This window comes from Dendrobates tinctorius, unplaced genomic scaffold (genome assembly GCF_039654945.1).
Source record: "Dendrobates tinctorius isolate UK_male_01 unplaced genomic scaffold, ASM3965494v1 ptg000015l, whole genome shotgun sequence".
Taxonomy (NCBI): domain Eukaryota; kingdom Metazoa; phylum Chordata; class Amphibia; order Anura; family Dendrobatidae; genus Dendrobates; species Dendrobates tinctorius.
This window is the reverse complement of record NW_027361683.1, coordinates 33,138,454-33,155,611: the sequence shown is the minus strand read 5'-3', so window position 1 is coordinate 33,155,611 and position 17,158 is coordinate 33,138,454.

The following is a 17,158-nucleotide window of genomic DNA, read 5'->3' as shown; positions in this document are numbered from 1 at the left end:
CAGATTTGCAATGTCTGATTGAAACTTATTTGTGTGTAAAAAATCTAAATCATCATGTAAAAACAATTCTTTTTCATCACTTTTGAGCTAAACTTTGAAAAATACTGCTGTGCTATCACCCCCCACCGACTATCTGTATAGCATATAAGGAGGGATAATGAAAATCATATGCTTGGATTACAATAGTACAAATCATAAAAGAGAAAGAGCACATTGTCAAACACGAATCCTCTCCTGTCCAAACCTGTGCACCAGACTCAATACCTGGCCACTTAGGCATGATGAAGGGCGCATGGCACCGGAAAGTTGCATGGTGTGCAGTCTCTAGGCTAGGTGTAACTGTCAGCTGAAGCGGTGTCTTCCTGCTAAAATATGTGAACAAATTTAAGTCATACTGACCAAAGAAGGACCATGTCTGTGTAGGTTACAGCAGCTACACAGGATGCAGTGACGAGACGCGAGACTGGATTGAACTTTGGCTAGAGAACTTTTATAAATTTAAGCCTCTAGGGCTATGCAAAGCAACCAAAACACAATAACAGCTATAGTCCTCGCAGGGACTCTGCACAAACAAACACTTTCAGAGAGAACACGACTAAGGCTACTTTCACACATCAGGTTTTCGGCGTCAGGCGCGATCCGGCGTCGTGCCGGAATGCCGGATCCGGCAAATGTTTTGTAAAACCTGATGTGCCGGATCCGGTTTTCTGCCGGATCCGTCTTGTTCTTGACAGACAAAACCGGATCCGTCTCATCCGTTTTTCTATCCGTTTTTCGACGGATTACGCCGGATCCGGTTTTTAAAATTGACCCTTGTGGCCTTCCAAACGGGATTGGCTACTGGAAAACTATATATAGCATGTTCCTACAGCCCTTCTTTGACAGGTTGTAGAGGAGAAAGTGCAGGTTGGAGAGAAGAGCAAGTTACTGGCGAAGATGGATGTTGTCATTGGAAATATTACCACTAGAAGTTCTGTGACGGTTTCAGTAATGAGGGACAATTTTGCACTATACTTTATGTCACCTCAAGGCAGAGTACACTGGCAGGATGACAGAGTGTGAAAGATTTGTGCCCTAACCAAACTTGTGTACCTTCTGGACCAACAGTATATACCTTTGCCAACCAAAGTTGGCTATCTTGTCATGGTCTCTATTTTTAGGTTTAGGCCACAGGTGTGTACCTGGTTGTGTTTTATGCAAAGTATTTCACCTTTTAACAAAAGTTGTGTACATTGTTAGGAAATCACCAACAATAAACACAACTTTTCAGGTGAAATACTTTGCTTCAAACACAACCAGGAACACAACTGTGGCAAAAAGCTAAAATTTACCCACAGTTATATACCTGGTTTTGAATACCTTTTTACCTTTTAAATACCCTGTATTTAACCTTTTTTTTAAACATATTTCGCAGCAGAAAGAAATGACAGACAACCAGTGTAAACAATAATTTAACTTTTATTTAAAAAAATTTTTTTGTGTAAACTGTTATTAAAGTTAAAAAAACTTTTTTAATAAAGGTTTGAAACCAACCAAATGGGCATTTTTATTACAAAAATAACATTATAACTCGGTGTAGTGTGGGGTGGAAATACTGCTGGAGGGGCTGCGGGACACTTCGACAATGGGAGTGTGGAGAGAGGACTGGGATCGTGGTGGGGAAGGAACAGTTAGAGGTGATGGTGTGGAAAAAGCTACAGAATGGGTGGACATGTGGGAGGCAGAAGAGGTGGTGGGCGGTGGAGTGGAGGGTTGGGCAGGGACTGTAGGAGCAGATGATGTTGATGGAAAGTTGTATGGGGAAGGAGTTTGGTACGGGGAAGGAGTTTGGTACGGGGCAGGTTGCTGGAAGTGGGGAGATGTCTGGTACTGGGGAGGTTGCTGGTACTGGGAAGGTTGCTGGTACTGGTGAGGTTGCTGGTATGTAATAGGAGGGGGAGGATGGAAAGTGGCTGGAGGGGGTGCAGATGTAATAGGAGGGGGAGGATGGAAAGTGGCTGGAGGGGGTGCAGATGTAATAGGAGGGGGAGGATGGAAAGTGGCTGGAGGGGGTGCAGATGTAATAGGAGGGGGAGGATGGAAAGTGGCTGGAGGGGGTGCAGGTGGAGGAACTACAGTGGTGGGAGGTGGAGGTTGGGAGGTAACCTGCTGTAGAGCACCGTGGCACGAATGCATTACATGCATCTGCTGGGTAGGAGATAGTGTTGCCATGCGCTCCACAACAGACCTGAAAAAGGTGTGGTTTGGCGAAGATCTTGCTTCTGAATGCATGGTTTGCAGAAGTGTCTTCACCTCCAGAATGCTGGAGTTGATCTGCTGAAAGCCTGCGGAGATTTGCTCTGACAAGACTTTTAGACAGTTCTGGAAAGATGCATTCAGATGCAAGAACTCTGGCGCATAACTCTTTTCCTGACCCCTCTGCCGCTGCCGCCCAGTACCCGCAGGTGTACTAGAGGTGGCAGGGGCAGAAGGGTGGGGTAAAGGGAAAGCGATCTCCTCACCAGCAGCTTCATGTAATGTAGGCGGCCACGATGCTCCTGTGCTGGTGGATGGGACAGATGAGTCGAATGTGTGGGATGGCTGGGAAGGTGCAGATGTACCGGGGCGGTCGAAGTGTCCCTCGGTGCCGGTCTCCTCAGGGATCGCCTCAGAAGGGTCCAATCGTGCAGGCTCCCGAGTGCTGCTCACCGTGCTGTGGAATAAAGAGAAAAAAAAACAATTAAAATACTGACATGGTATGGCCCTGGCTGAAAAAAAAAAGTTACATCTAACATTTTTTTTCACATGTGGTGTGTAATATTTACCTTCTAGTGACCATTGTTTCCCGGAGGAACGACAGGGCTTGTGCGTAATTGTACTTGCTCCTGCGTCCTCCAGATCCACTCGGGGCCCGCATCTCTTTATTGAACTCCTTCTTGAAACGATCCCTCACAGACCGCCACCAATTCACAATTCTGTTCCCTGAAATGAGAAAGGAGTGGTTAGTATACAACATCAGTGTTTCACAAACTCCAGTCCTCATGGTCCCCAGGGGTCATGTTTTCAGGATTTCCATAGTAAATAGAAATCCTGAACACATGATCCGTGGGGACCACGAGGACTGGAGTTCGGGAAACACTGGTTTACATCAAGCAACCGGTACTGTATATACTTACGCTCTTTAATCTGGGCCCGAACATCGAGGTCCTCCCAGCGGCCCACAAGGAGCGAACAGATTTCCTCCCAGAGTCGTCGGGTAACGATAAGGTCAGCGTGGCGGCAGTCAGCCATATTCCAGAGCGGCTCCCTTTCTCTGACGAGATCGATGAGGTGGTCCACATCGAGTCCTCCATCCTCACCGTCAGAGTCGGGAGCACGCTGTGAAGGCTGTTAAAGAAAAAGACAAAAATAACATAATTAGCCTCCACAAAAGAAATGAAATAAAAAGTGCAAAAAAACAAAGCAAAAATATTTATACTTACACGCTGGTGACCGCCGCGTTGCTGTCGCCGACGACCCTGGGAGGCACTGCGAGGACCTCTTGGCCGAGCACCAGATTGGGAAGACTAGAGAAGAAAACAAAAAATGTTATGTCTTTGGATGTAGGCATTTGTTTGCTGTGTGTGGTCTGCAGAACATTGTTTTCTATGTGTTGTGTGTAGTGTGATGTTGTGTTTCTGCGTTTGATGCAAAAAACTTACCAATTGTGAGCCCACTCCAAGTGTCTGTCCACCCCTTCCTTCTTCTTCTGGGAGCTCCTCTTCATCTTGTGAATCCTGTTTTGAAATAAAAGGCAATGAATAGACATATATTACAGAGATGATGGATTTTGGAAATAAAAACTTACCGTCAAACGCTGACGATGCGAGGGAGGGCTCCCAGAAGAAGATGTGCTGTCCTGTTGATGGCCAGACTCCATGGCTGTGGGTATTGCTGCTGCTGTTGCTGCTGCCAGTGATGCCATTTCTGCTGCTGCTGCTGCTGCTGCATCTCTTGGGTGGCTGTTGAATAAAGAGAAACAAAGGGCCAATGAATATCTTGATATTCAATAGCCCTAGTTTGGAGGAATGGGGGATTTGATAATTACCGTCTCTCATCTGCTGCTGGCCTCCCCTCCTCAGCATGTTCCATTTGCTGCTCCATTTGGGGTGGTGGTGGTGCTGATGGTGCTGCAGTGGTCTCCTGCCTTCTCCTGCTGCGCTTGGTTGCTTTCTTGGGTGGCATGTTGGGTGTGGCTGTGGGTCCCACTGTCTTGCTTTTATATATGTCTTGTGGGCAGAGCTACTGAGCATGCTCAGACCAAAAAACCGGATCCGGCCACCGGATCCGGCTTTCGCCGGATCAGGCGCATTGCGGCGCTCATAGGCTTTCATTGTGTGAAAAAGCCGGACGTGCCGGATCCGGCGTGTCCGGCTTTTTCGCCGGAGACAAAAAACGTTACAGTAGCCGTTTTTTCCAGACGCCGGATCGCGACACATTGCCGGATCCGGCGAAAACCGGATGTCAAAAGCGCCGGATCGCGCCTGACGGCGAAAACCTGATGTGTGAAAGAGGCCTTACCCGGCAAAGGCTGGTTGCTATAGGGCCGCGATATGGCTGACTACGGGTCCTTATTTCCTATAATGTCACTTATCCATCCTGACGTCCCTCGGCATCTCTGATGAGGCTGCTTTGGTGTCGCAGCCGCTGGGCCCAGCTGCTGAAGATCTGTCGTAGTCTTCGGGTGCCCCGGCACCCAGGAGGAGTTGGGGCACAACAGGCCCTGAGGAAGTCCTTTGATGAGGTAACTCCCTGCAGAAACAGCGGGGTTCTGCTCGTAAGCGAGTTCAATGAGACTCCAGTCTCCAAGCAGGGTTGTGTCGCAGTTACCAGGAGTGGCGGTTGGCAGGCCACGTGCACGGCCTGGGCCTAGGCAAAGAGTTTCTCTGTAGGAGAGGAGTACCCCCAACTGTCGACTGCAGCGTGGTGACGTCAACTCCAGGCGATGATGAACAGGTCGCAGCCGCGGGCTGAAGCAGGGCGGTAGCAGACAGGCCGCAGCCGCGGGCTGGAGTGAAGTAGCAGTGGCTGCGAGGGGCGGCGGACAGGCCGCAACAGGCTGGAGCACAGCGGTAACAGCTGCGGACGACCGTGGGCAGGTAGTGACCCCGGATTGGAGTGAAGCGGCAGTCTCTTGATGGTAAGTTCGGCGCTTACTCTCCGCAGGCCACTGTAAGTCTCCCCTCTGGTCACCGTCTGTCACTCTGGCTCTCTCAAACTCCCAAAGTCTCTTGCTTCGTGTCTGCCATTCCGCCAACTGACTCTTCTGCGCGCTCCCTGTCCTTTTTATACTCGCCCCTCCCCTTGCTGTCGTGTCACTCCCAGCAGTCCACTCTCCTCCTCTGTTCCCCGGGTACAGTTCCCTTAGGAACTTAGATGGCGGTCCCCTTGGTTCTGGCCCGGACACTCTGTGGGGACCCTTCTCCCTACATCTGGATCAAAGTACTTCTGTAGTGTGAATACTGTAGTCTATTTATTGGACATAACTATGCACAGCAAGTATTTTAGAAAGAAAAGTGAAAAATATTCAGCACAATTTTTTACAGGGAATCTGACACTAGGTTTTATAGACCATCTGAAAGCAGCTTGATGTAGAGACAGAGAGCCTGATTCCAGCAATGTATCACTTATTAGGATTGTTGCTGTTTCAGGCAGAAAGATCTTCCTGTTCTCAGATTGCTGAGTTCTGTACAGCCCACCCAAACCAGTGATTAACATCTGGGGCCCACATGGAAAATGGCCTCTAGGGGCCCTTCCCAAAAGCTGCATTTGTGCTCAAAAGTTTACATACCCCAGCTTTCTTGGCCTTTTATCAGAGAATATGAATGATAAGACCAAAACTTTTTCTCCACTCATGGTTAGTAGTTGGGTGAAGCCATTTGTTTTCTCTTTTTAAATCATAATGCAACCCAAAACATCCAAATGACCCTGATCAAAAGTTTAAAAGTTTACAGTTGTGGCCAAAAGTATTGACACCCCTGCAATTCTGTCAGATAATACTCAGTTTCTTCCTGAAAATGATTGCAAAAACACTTTGGTATTATTATCTTCATTTAATTTGTCTTAAATGAAAAAACACAAAAAGAATTGTCCTAAAGCCAAATTGGATATAATTCCACACCAAACATAAAAAGAGGGTGGACAAAAGTATTGGCCCCGTTCGAAAAATCATTATGCTTCTCTAATTTGTGTAATTAAGAGCACCTGTAACTTACCTGTGGCACCTAACAGGTGTTGGCAATAACTAAATCACACTTGCAGCCAGTTGACATGGATTAAAGTTGACTCAACCTCTGTCCTGTGTCCTTGTGTGTACCACATTGAGCATGGAGAAAAGAAAGAAGACCAAAGAACTGTCTGAGGACTTGAGAAACCAAATTGTGAGGAAGCATGAGCAATCTCAAGGCTACAAGTTCATCTCCAAAGACCTGAATGTTCCTGTGTCTACCATGCGCAGTGTCATCAAGAAGTTTAAAGCCCATGGCACTGTGGCTAACCTCCCTAGATGTGGACGGAAAAGAAAAATTGACAAGAGATTTCAACGCAAGATTGTGAGGATGTTGGATAAAGAACCTCAACTAACATCCAAACAAGTTCAAGCTGCCCTGCAGTCCAAGGGTACAACACTGTCAACCCGTACTATCCGTCAGCGTCTGAATGAAAAGGGACTGTATGGTAGGAGACCCAGGAAGACCCCACTTCTTACCCCGAGACATAAAAAAGTCAGGCTGGAGTTTGCCAAAACTTACCTGAAAAAGCCTAAAACGTTTTGGAAGAATGTTCTCTGGTCAGATGAGACAAAAGTAGAGCTTTTTGGGCAAAGGCATGAACATAGAGTTTACAGGAGAAAAAAAGGCATTCAAAGAAAAGAACACGGTCCCTACAGTCAAACATGGCGGAGGTTCCCTGATGTTTTGGGGTTGCTTTGCTGCCTCTGGCACTGGACTGCTTGACCGTGTGCATGGCATTATGAAGTCTGAAGACTACCAACAAATTTTGCAGCATAATGTAGGGCCCAGTGTGAGAAAGCTGGGTCTCCCTCAGAGGTCATGGGTCTTCCAGCAGGACAATGACCCAAAACACACTTCAAAAAGCACTAGAAAATGATTTGAGAGAAAGCACTTTAGACTTCTAAGGTGGCCAGCAATGAGTCCAGACCTGAATCCCATAGAACACCTGTGGAGACATCAAAAAATGGCAGTTTGGAGAAGGCACCCTTCAACTTTCAGGGACCTGGAGCAGTTTGCCTAAGAAGAATGGTCTAAAATTCCAGCAGAGCATTGAAAGAAACTCATTGATGGTTACCAGAAGCGGTTGGTTGCAGTTATTTTGGCTAAAGGTTGTGCAACCAAGTATTAGGCTGAGGGTGCCAATACATTTGTCTGGCTCATTTTTGGAGTTTTGTGTGAAATGATCAATGTTTTGCTTTTTGATTCATTCTCTTTTGTGTTTTTTCATTTAAGACAAATTAAATGAAGATAATAATACCAAAGAATTTGTGTTTGCAATCATTTTCAGGAAGAAACTGAGTATTATCTGACAGAATTGCAGGGGTGGCAATACTTTTGGCCACAACTGTATATACCCTATTCCTTAATACCGTGTATTTCTCCCTCTAACATCAATGACAGCTTGAAGTCCTTGACGTCTTATTTCTCATAGTATGGGAGTCTTTCATGTGGTTTTTAGCAAACGCTATGTGGGCTAGTGAAGGAAGGTAGTGAGCCTGATTATCAGACACCTGGGACTGATGAGGACGATTGGCTGAGTGGAGTCACTGACTAGATTTAAGGCAGCCTACACCCTTTCTGCCCTGCGGGTGATTTCTCTGTGGACCCTTGGACGCCAGTCTGATTCCTGCTCTCCTAAAGCTAAGTTTTCTGTTTTGCCTTTTTGCATTTAAGATTTGTTTTTGTTTTTCTTGCTTTTTGGATTCTGCCACTCCCTGCTGGAGTGTGCAGTGTTCCGTGAGCTCTGTCTTCTGAATGTACCTGAGTGCTGATTTAGTTTTTGAAGCTTAGTTACTTCAGGGCCATTTTTATATCAGCTTGTTGGCTTTTGTCTCTGATAGGGTTTTGGCAGATTGCAGACAGCAGCCTTCCTATCCGTTCCTATCTAGGTAGTTTTTGGGCCCCTTCTTTGCTCAGCCTGTCTTTCTGTCTGTGTAAGTGTTTTCATCTTGCTTCACCGTCATTATATGTGGGGGGCTGCCTATTGCTTTGGGGTCTGCTCTGGGGCAGTTAGATTTCCCCTTTCCTTCTTTAGGCCTATGTATCTCTCCGGCTGTGATCGAGGGGTCTAGGTCATCGTAGGAACCCCCCACGGCTACTGCTAGTTGTGTTGATAGGTTCAGGGGTCTGCAATCTGATAGTTGCCAACTTCTCTGGTTTTCAGGACTTAGCTAGCATTTCTGTTTTTGCCTCCTACGGTGACTCGATCATAACAGTGGGCTTTCATATGTCTGGCACTGAGGAGAGGCTTCTGTCTGGCCACTCTGCCATAAAGGCCCGACTGGTGGAGGGCTGCAGTGATAGTTGACTTTGTGGAATTTGTATGTGACCGGGATCAGGACAGGACTACTGAACATCTTATAAATTTCATCACTCACTTTTTTATTATGTATGTGAAGTGGTACAGTGTTAGGGGGATATGCGGTAGTCATAGCACTGGTAATTTTAATCCACTTTCTTACACTGTATTGGTTGGCACATGTTTTTCTATTCTTCAATGATATGGAATTCGCATGTTATGATATTATTTACTTGCATGTGTCATAACTTTACCCTGTTTTGTATCCTTTGGTCATGTCTAACCTATGGATTTAGTCATTAGATTGTAAAATATACCCATGTAATATGTATGATAGGCATTTTTTGCACTTTTATATATTATTCTATTAATTAATAAATTACATGATTTTCTGATACAATATTGGCAATAAATAATCATTGTTTCTCCTCGTTTGCTTAGTTATATTTGAGTTGCCATATAAAATGGGTATTTAATTTAGGACCTTTGCTGGTACATTTGTTTGCACAAGATGGGGTGCAGAGTATACATTAATGAGAAAAAAATGAACTTTTTTGAATTTACCAAATGGCTGCAATGAAAGCGGTCTGAATACTTTCCGTACCCACTGTATATATGTATATCATAATCTATCTATCTATCTATCTATCTATCTATCTATCTATCTGTCTGTCTGTCTGTCTGTCTGTCTATTATATATTCGATATGGTGGGATCCTTGGATCATGATGCTATTTCTGAAGTTCTTGATTGAATCTTCTTTGATTCTTTGATAAATAGAATTGCTAAAATGGTTTACTATTGTTCTTGCTTTTTCCAGCACTCATTGACAACTGCTGTTAACCCCTCCTTTGTGCCTTGAGGAGCTTTGTTTCATATTTTTTTTTGCTTAGTAATAAAGTGCTCTTTCATTTTTGCATCTTCTGTGATTTTATAAGTTGTTAACATTTTAAGGTAATTCTAAAATGCTGATACTAATAACTTTCTCCCACGTGGCCATCCTAAGTAGTAGCTTTTTTATATTGTAGGATAGTTTGGCTTTGGATTTGATTGTATGGCCTTGTGCTACTGTTTTGAGAAAGCTGATAAAAAAAAATAGCTCTCTCACTGTTCTTTTGTTATTCGAGAGATGAAGGAACACTATGAAATCATCAGGTGGCGAAGGTTCAATCTCAAAGTAGAACTGATGGAATCAGCCATAGAGAAATGAAACAGCAAGGCCTTTAGCTACCGTATTCCCATTCCGCAGGTTCCAAGTCTGCTAGCTGCAATGTACATCATGGGCCAGTACAGCACGGCAAATAAACAATGTTGCTCACATTAAAGCGTTCACTCAAAGAGGCTTGGTGGGATTTTCAATGCCCTGAAATCTTCTATTATTAATATAAAGTCATATTGATTATTTTTACTATACCTGAAGTCTTAATGGGGGACAACAGTAAAGGAAAAGATATATTAAGCTAAGATTGTGCTGCTTTCTGCCTTCATCTTTGATATTTGTAGCATTTGGCAGATAACTCTCCAACCCTGCATTCATATGCTTCAGAAAAAGAAAACAATTTTCATCAAATGCCAACAGAACATCAACGTAGAACCAATTGTAATAGGTTGCAACAGCTATAGGATATGTACGATGGAGTCCTAAGGCAACACTAAAACTGTCGACAACATTAATTTAATACTTTAATTTGTCAGAATAAAAATGGATTTCCAATGTAAGGTTTACCTGGAAGGTTCCAAAGATGTCTAACTGGAATTATATACCAAGAGGCATGGTGATCCACGTCTCTATGTGCAGAGAAAAATGTTCTGCAGCCAGTGATAAAACAAGATCGTGTCAGTACTTGTGTCTTTTTATGCTTTCACTCTCATTGAAGAAAGTAAAGGATTGCATTTTTCAATTATTTCAGTTTGTGCAACTATTCTTAAGTCTGAGTTACAGAACAAGATGGATTGTGTGTAAAGTTACAGCGGCTTAAATTGGAGCCGGAAGGAAAGACCAAATGCTCAGCGGACCTGGATAAGCAGTTCACAGAAGAGAACACTGCATAAACGCAAGCATTATAGTAATATATTATGTCTTCCAATCCTGTCCCTGTACTCTGATATCAGGGACTATAGCTATAAGCAGCAAAATGTTTGTTTACGCTGATGTCAATGAAAACAAGCAGTGGTGTCCCCAAGATCTACTCGTCAAAGCTGAAGTGCAATACATACTATATAACACCACCTAAATAGTTACAGTGTTTTCCTTAATAAACTAGTTATCCAATCCCACCCAAACAAGTAATGGTAGTCATTGCTTATCATGTGCGTTCCAGAGGTCAAGAAAGGTTGAGGCATCTTTGATATTTCCTATGCATAATGCTGCACTTGCACATTGTGCAGAGAACTGTGCCATCGCCAAATCATTCCAGGAGTCCCAGTGATCCACCCCCGGCATATCCTTGTGCAGGTAAAAAAAAACTTTAGGCAACATTCCCACAATGAGTATTCACTGCATTTCTACTGTTGCAGATTTTCCTGCAGCATTTCTGCACTAAATCTGTCATGCTGTGATAGTCTTTGGGAAGGAAGGGCAGACCTCAAACTGTCCCTAAAACTGGAACCCTAACTTTCCTTGTCTTGAGAGTACTCTTGAAGGAAGAGACTGAGAGACCTGAGTTTCAGACCTTACTGTGCTCCTGTTAACCCCTAAACTTCTAATCAGCACAGCATCTTCAAGAGGCTAGGAAGCAAAGCTTTCACTGGCAAGGCAGAGAGGGTCTGGCCAGCTGTTATAGGGAGAGGTAATGTCCAGATCAGAAGCAGCTGAAAATGGAGCTGCAAGTTACTGAACAGCATAGAAGGTGACTTTAACCTCTTCAGCACCAAAGGAAACCAAATCCATGTAACATGGGACACAAACACACAGGCTAAATGGAAGATATGCGATTCACAATATGTAGTGATCATCTAACCCCAGGAAGACATGACAAAACCGTAACAAAATCGCTTAATTAGGTTACATGTGTTTTCATTGCGTTTTTAAATACCGTATATACTCGTGTATAAGCCGACCCGTGTATAAGCCGACCTACCTAATTTTGCCACAAAAAACTGGGAAACCTTATTGACTCGAGTATAAACCTAGGGTGGAAAATGCAGCAGCTACTGGTAAATTTCAAAAATAAAAATAGATACCAATAAAAGTAAAATTAATTGAGACATCAGTAGATTAAATGTTTTTGAATATCCATATTAAATCAGGAGCCCTATATAATGCTCCATACAGTTCATGATGGTCCCCATAAGTTGCTCCATACAAAATACACCCCATATAATGCTGCACAAAGGTTAATAATGCCCCCATAAGATACTCCATAGAATAATATGCCCATATAATTCTCCATAAAGGTTATGGCCCCATAAGATGCTCCATAGATTATGCCCCCATAAAATGCTCCATAGATTATTCCCCCATAAGATGCTCCATAGATTATGCCCCATAAAATGTACCATAGATTATGCCCCAATAAGATGCTTCATAGATTATGCCCCCATAAGATGCTCCATAGATTATGCCCCCATAAAATTCTCAATAGATTATGCCCCATATGATGATCCATAGATTATTCCCTCATATGCTGCTCAATAGATTATTCCCCCATATGCTGCCCCATAGAATATACCCCCATATGCTGCTCCATAGACTTTGCCCCCATATGCTGCCCCATAGGATATGCTCCCATATGCTGCTCCATAGAATATGCCCCCATATGCTGCCTCATAGAATATGCCTCCATATGCTTCCACATAGGATATGCCTCATATGCTGTCCCATAGAATATGCCCCCATATGCTGCTCCATAGAATATGCCCCCATATGCTGCTCCATAGATTATGCCCCCATATGCTGCTCCATAGAATATGCCCCCATATGCTGCTCCATAGACTATGCCCCCATATCCTGCTCCATAGAATATGCCCCCATATGCTGCCCATAGATTATGCCCCCATATGCTGCTCCATAGAATATGCCCCCCATGCTGCCCCATAGACTATGCCCCCATATGCTGCTCCATAGAATATGCCCCCATATGCTGCCTCATAGAATATGCCTCCATATGCTTCCACATAGGATATGCCTCATATGCTGTCCCATAGAATATGCCCCCATATGCTGCTCCATAGAATATGCCCCCATATGCTGCTCCATAGATTATGCCCCCATATGCTGCTCCATAGAATATGCCCCCATATGTTGCTCCATAGACTATGCCCCCATATGCTGCTCCATAGAATATGCCCCCATATGCTGCCCATAGATTATGCCCCCATATGCTGCTCCATAGAATATGCCCCCCATGCTGCCCCATAGACTATGCCCCCATATGCTGCTCCATAGAATATGCCCCATATGATGCCCCATAGAATATGCCCCCATATGCTGCTCCATAGATTATGCCCCCATATGCTGCTCCATAGAATATGCCCCCATATGCTGCTCCATAGACTATGCCCCCATATGCTGCTCCATAGAATATGCCCCCATATGCTGCCCATAGATTATGCCCCCATATGCTGCTCCATAGAATATGCCCCCCATGCTGCCCCATAGACTATGCCCCCATATGCTGCTCCATAGAATATGCCCCATATGATGCCCCATAGAATATGCCCCCATATGCTGCTCCATAGAATATGCCCCCATATGCTGCCCCATAGACTATGCCCCCATATGCTGCCCCCATAAGATTCTCCATATATTATGCCCCCATATGCTGTTGCTGCAAAAAAATGCCATACTCACCTCTCCTGCTCAGGACCCGGCACCTGAGATATTTAACTGTCCGGGGTCGATTGCTGCTTACCGCTGTCTGCCCGCTTCCTGTGTCAGTGACTGTTTAGCCAGTAGAGGGCACAGCATGCACTAACCACGTCACCGTGCCCCCTGCTGCCTAAACGTCACTGACACAGGACACAGCAGACAGCGATGACCCCGCGGACAGGTGAATATCACTATACTTACCCCCTTCTGGCGTGGTCTCTGCAGCCCCACTTCTTCACTGTCTCCCTTCCTGCCTTCAGCGGTCATGTGATACTGCTCATTACACTCATGAATATACGCATATTCATGAGTTTAATGAGCGGTGTCATGTGACCGCTGAAGGCAGGAGGGGAGACCGTCGAGAAGCGGGGGGGCTGCAGAGGCCACACCAAGGGGGGTAAGTATGATCTGTGACACCCCTCTCTCCCCCTACAACCCCCAGGTATATGACTCATGTATAAGCCGAGAGGGGGACTTTCAGCCCCCAAAAATGGGCTGAAAATCTCAGCTTATACACGAGTATACACAGTAATTTTTATTTACATGCATTTTTATAACTTTTTTAGCTGCAGTTTTTGTCTCTTTTTTGATATATTATGTTTTAAATAACATTGCTTTTGTTTTGTATACTTCCTATTACTTAGCTTTGAGAAAACTTTATTGATAGTGTCATGTGTGAATTTCATGTGTTTTTAATGTGCTTCTGCTGTGAAAATGCACTAAAAACAGATATGCATTTTTTATTCTGTAGATCAAAAGAGGGAGGCAGATCCATGTTTGTACAAAGTATAAAAAACTGAAACAAAACCAAAAACATGAGCCAGAAGCCAGAGCATATGTTGGTATGAGTGCAATGCATAGGTGTGCAATAATAACACTGTCCCCATAAAATAGACACAACCCAAGATAAAAAAATGAGCAAATACCGTATGATAAGTGAATAAATAGTAATCGAACATGTAAATAAAATAGCGTACTTAGATAACACATTGGCTCCCACTTTTGGGCTGTCCATTTTGTTTATATAGTTTTCTATGGACAGGTGGCTGCACAGTTGGGACCCGATCCTGCTCTTATCTATTTGGACATCTGTTGACAGTGAGGTGAACTGCAAGAGTTAGGTACCATCCTGATTGGGTACACCTTGTGGGGGTGGCATAGCTTTATACTTTTTTATTATAATAACCCTGTGTTATTTATATGTACTATTACTATTTTACTTATCACCGCTATTTATTCGTTTTGTTTTAAACAGAAAATAAAGTCAAACTGTGTTGTGTAGGCATCTACAGATGGATAAGAGAGCTCATATCTATCAGTCTTCCACATTTGACAAACTTCTGGAAACATTGCAATTGCAGTCACAATGCAATAAAAATCAGGTGAGTGTATAAAACAATTGTAGACAAAAATGGGAGTTACCTGTAGGGGCCAACTAGAGGTTTTCTTTGCACAATGATGGGATTACAGCACATTGATCTGGTTGTAAAAGGTTCTGGCTCATCACTTTGTACATACAGCGCTTTCTGATAGCAGACTGCAAGCTGTTTTATAGTCTGGAGTCCGAGAGGGCCATTAATGGCACCTTGGACTTGCAGACCCTTTTAAAATTGATGTACAACTGCAAAACAATTGTGAGAATCAGACTCTATAACAGAATTGCTAGGTTAGTAATTATGATGTAAAATGATCCATTACGCTTCAATTTTATACACAGATTTCACATTATGCTCCCATAATAATCAAAGCCACCCTGTGTAATTTAAGGACAGTCATCAAGCCTAGTCTTGCAGATAGCTGCTAGCTACAACACTCATCAGCGCTCCTCATAATTTTAGGTAAAATGCTTTAAAAATCTTTTTGCAATAACTGCAGACTCTCACTCTAGCGACTCGGCAATGCGCTACTTTTTCATCTCATCCCCTTGGTTTCATCAGTTTCTCTCTTCCATGTTCTTTAGGAGCATGCTTTAGGGATTGCAATATATTAAAAAGCAAAAGTGAATTCCAATGCCACAAAATCTCAATTTTAAATCATTATCCTACCTCTTACTACGTCCACAGGATGCATGTGAATCACAAACATTATGGCCACTACTAAATTAATCCCAAATAGGATTTCTCTCTCTCCAAGGTGCCTGTCAGAGTAGAGAGAATCCTGCTGACTTTGATTTATGATCCTCGCATTAAATAAGTGATATTATCTTCCCTGCCCACAGACCTACAGTTTTATTATATCAATCCCGACAAAATCTTATAATAAAGAGATTTTTGATGGGCTATTAAAAGTGGAGGAGAAAAGATTAAATAAGGTTTTATATGGAAAAGGGAGATTTTTATTAACCACTTCTCTGTGGGTCCAGAGATAATAGTTGTGTGCCAGGGGCTGCAGACGGCTGAAGGCTGATGATGAGTGGTATACGGCAGGGGGTGGCATGCCTTATGGCTCTGCTATCAAGTAAGTGTAGTACTGCTGTTTCTGTTTGTAAGGAAAAACCTCAGGGAATGACAACTAGAATAATCATATTGAATGAATTTAATCATATCCAAGAACCAACCGTTTCCTTAATAAATATATACCATATGTATAACTACTGTATATACGCCTTAAGTGCTGCAAAATAAGCTGGCGCTATAGAAATAAAATTATTATTATTTATTATGCCAAATGTCCATTGTTACAAATGAAAGCACTATGAAATGTCTACCTAATGAATTACCTAATCAATTAATGTGAAATGTCTACCTAATGAATTACCTAATCAATTAATGTGAAATGTCTACCTAATACACATATATTATATATAACACATATAAGATCTGTGATGAACCTTTCCTCTCCATCGTCATTATTGGAGAATGAGCAGTCATTGCCCCTTACTCTCCTGATCCCAGGCAGTAAAAGGAGGGGGTCACATTGAGAAAGCAGCATGGTCCCACAGAAAAATGGATACTTCTAGATAGATAAGGTAGGAAATTGGACAAATTGGAAACTCCAACTGATTTCTGACCCAATAGAAATGTGTGGAGAGCTGATAATAAACAAAAATTACTCCTGTGCTTGTCTGTGTCTCTTACAAGGACATAGGGGCAAACAAAGAAAGGAGACTCCACTGTGTAAGAACAGTATATCGACCCCTTCCGCTGTAATAATTCATCATAAAGAAGCATGTCTCTATAACAATTCCCCAGAAAATGAGAGCTGTGAAATTAAAAATCTCAGCCTCGTATATAGAATTTGGGAGGAAGAAAGAATGTGCTAGCTGTAGTTTTACCACCTGGACCTCTGTGGAGTGGAACTGGTTCCTCATGTGGCAGTTCTGCTCCTGGGTGAAGAAATAATAGAGGTAGACAATGTGCCTGCTTCCTATAAGACCTTTAAACACATGTGGCACTTGCTTGGGTGGATCCATCTACTTTGAGAAAGAGTGACAAGAGCCTATGACCGAGTCCAATAGGAGACTTCATTGATAGCAAGGCATAGAGAATTGGGTCAAGCAAGGGTCTGGGTAAGGATGTGGTTGTGGGGGAGAGTAAAAACAGTTCCTTCTGTCATGAGGAACCTCTTATGTGATTTGTGCTGTGCAAACCACTGGCAGCATGAATCAGAGCCTGGCTACATGATTGCAACTAGATCTTATTTTTCCCTTAAATGCAGGAGTGTCTCATAGAAAATACAGTTAGAAAATCCATCTGGGATCCAAGTGGTTGACTGCTTTAATGCTTTAATAGTTGACAGATCCCCCCCCAAGAGTGAGAGAGGAGTTGGATTTATCACTGGTGTTCCATAGAGTCGACTCTAG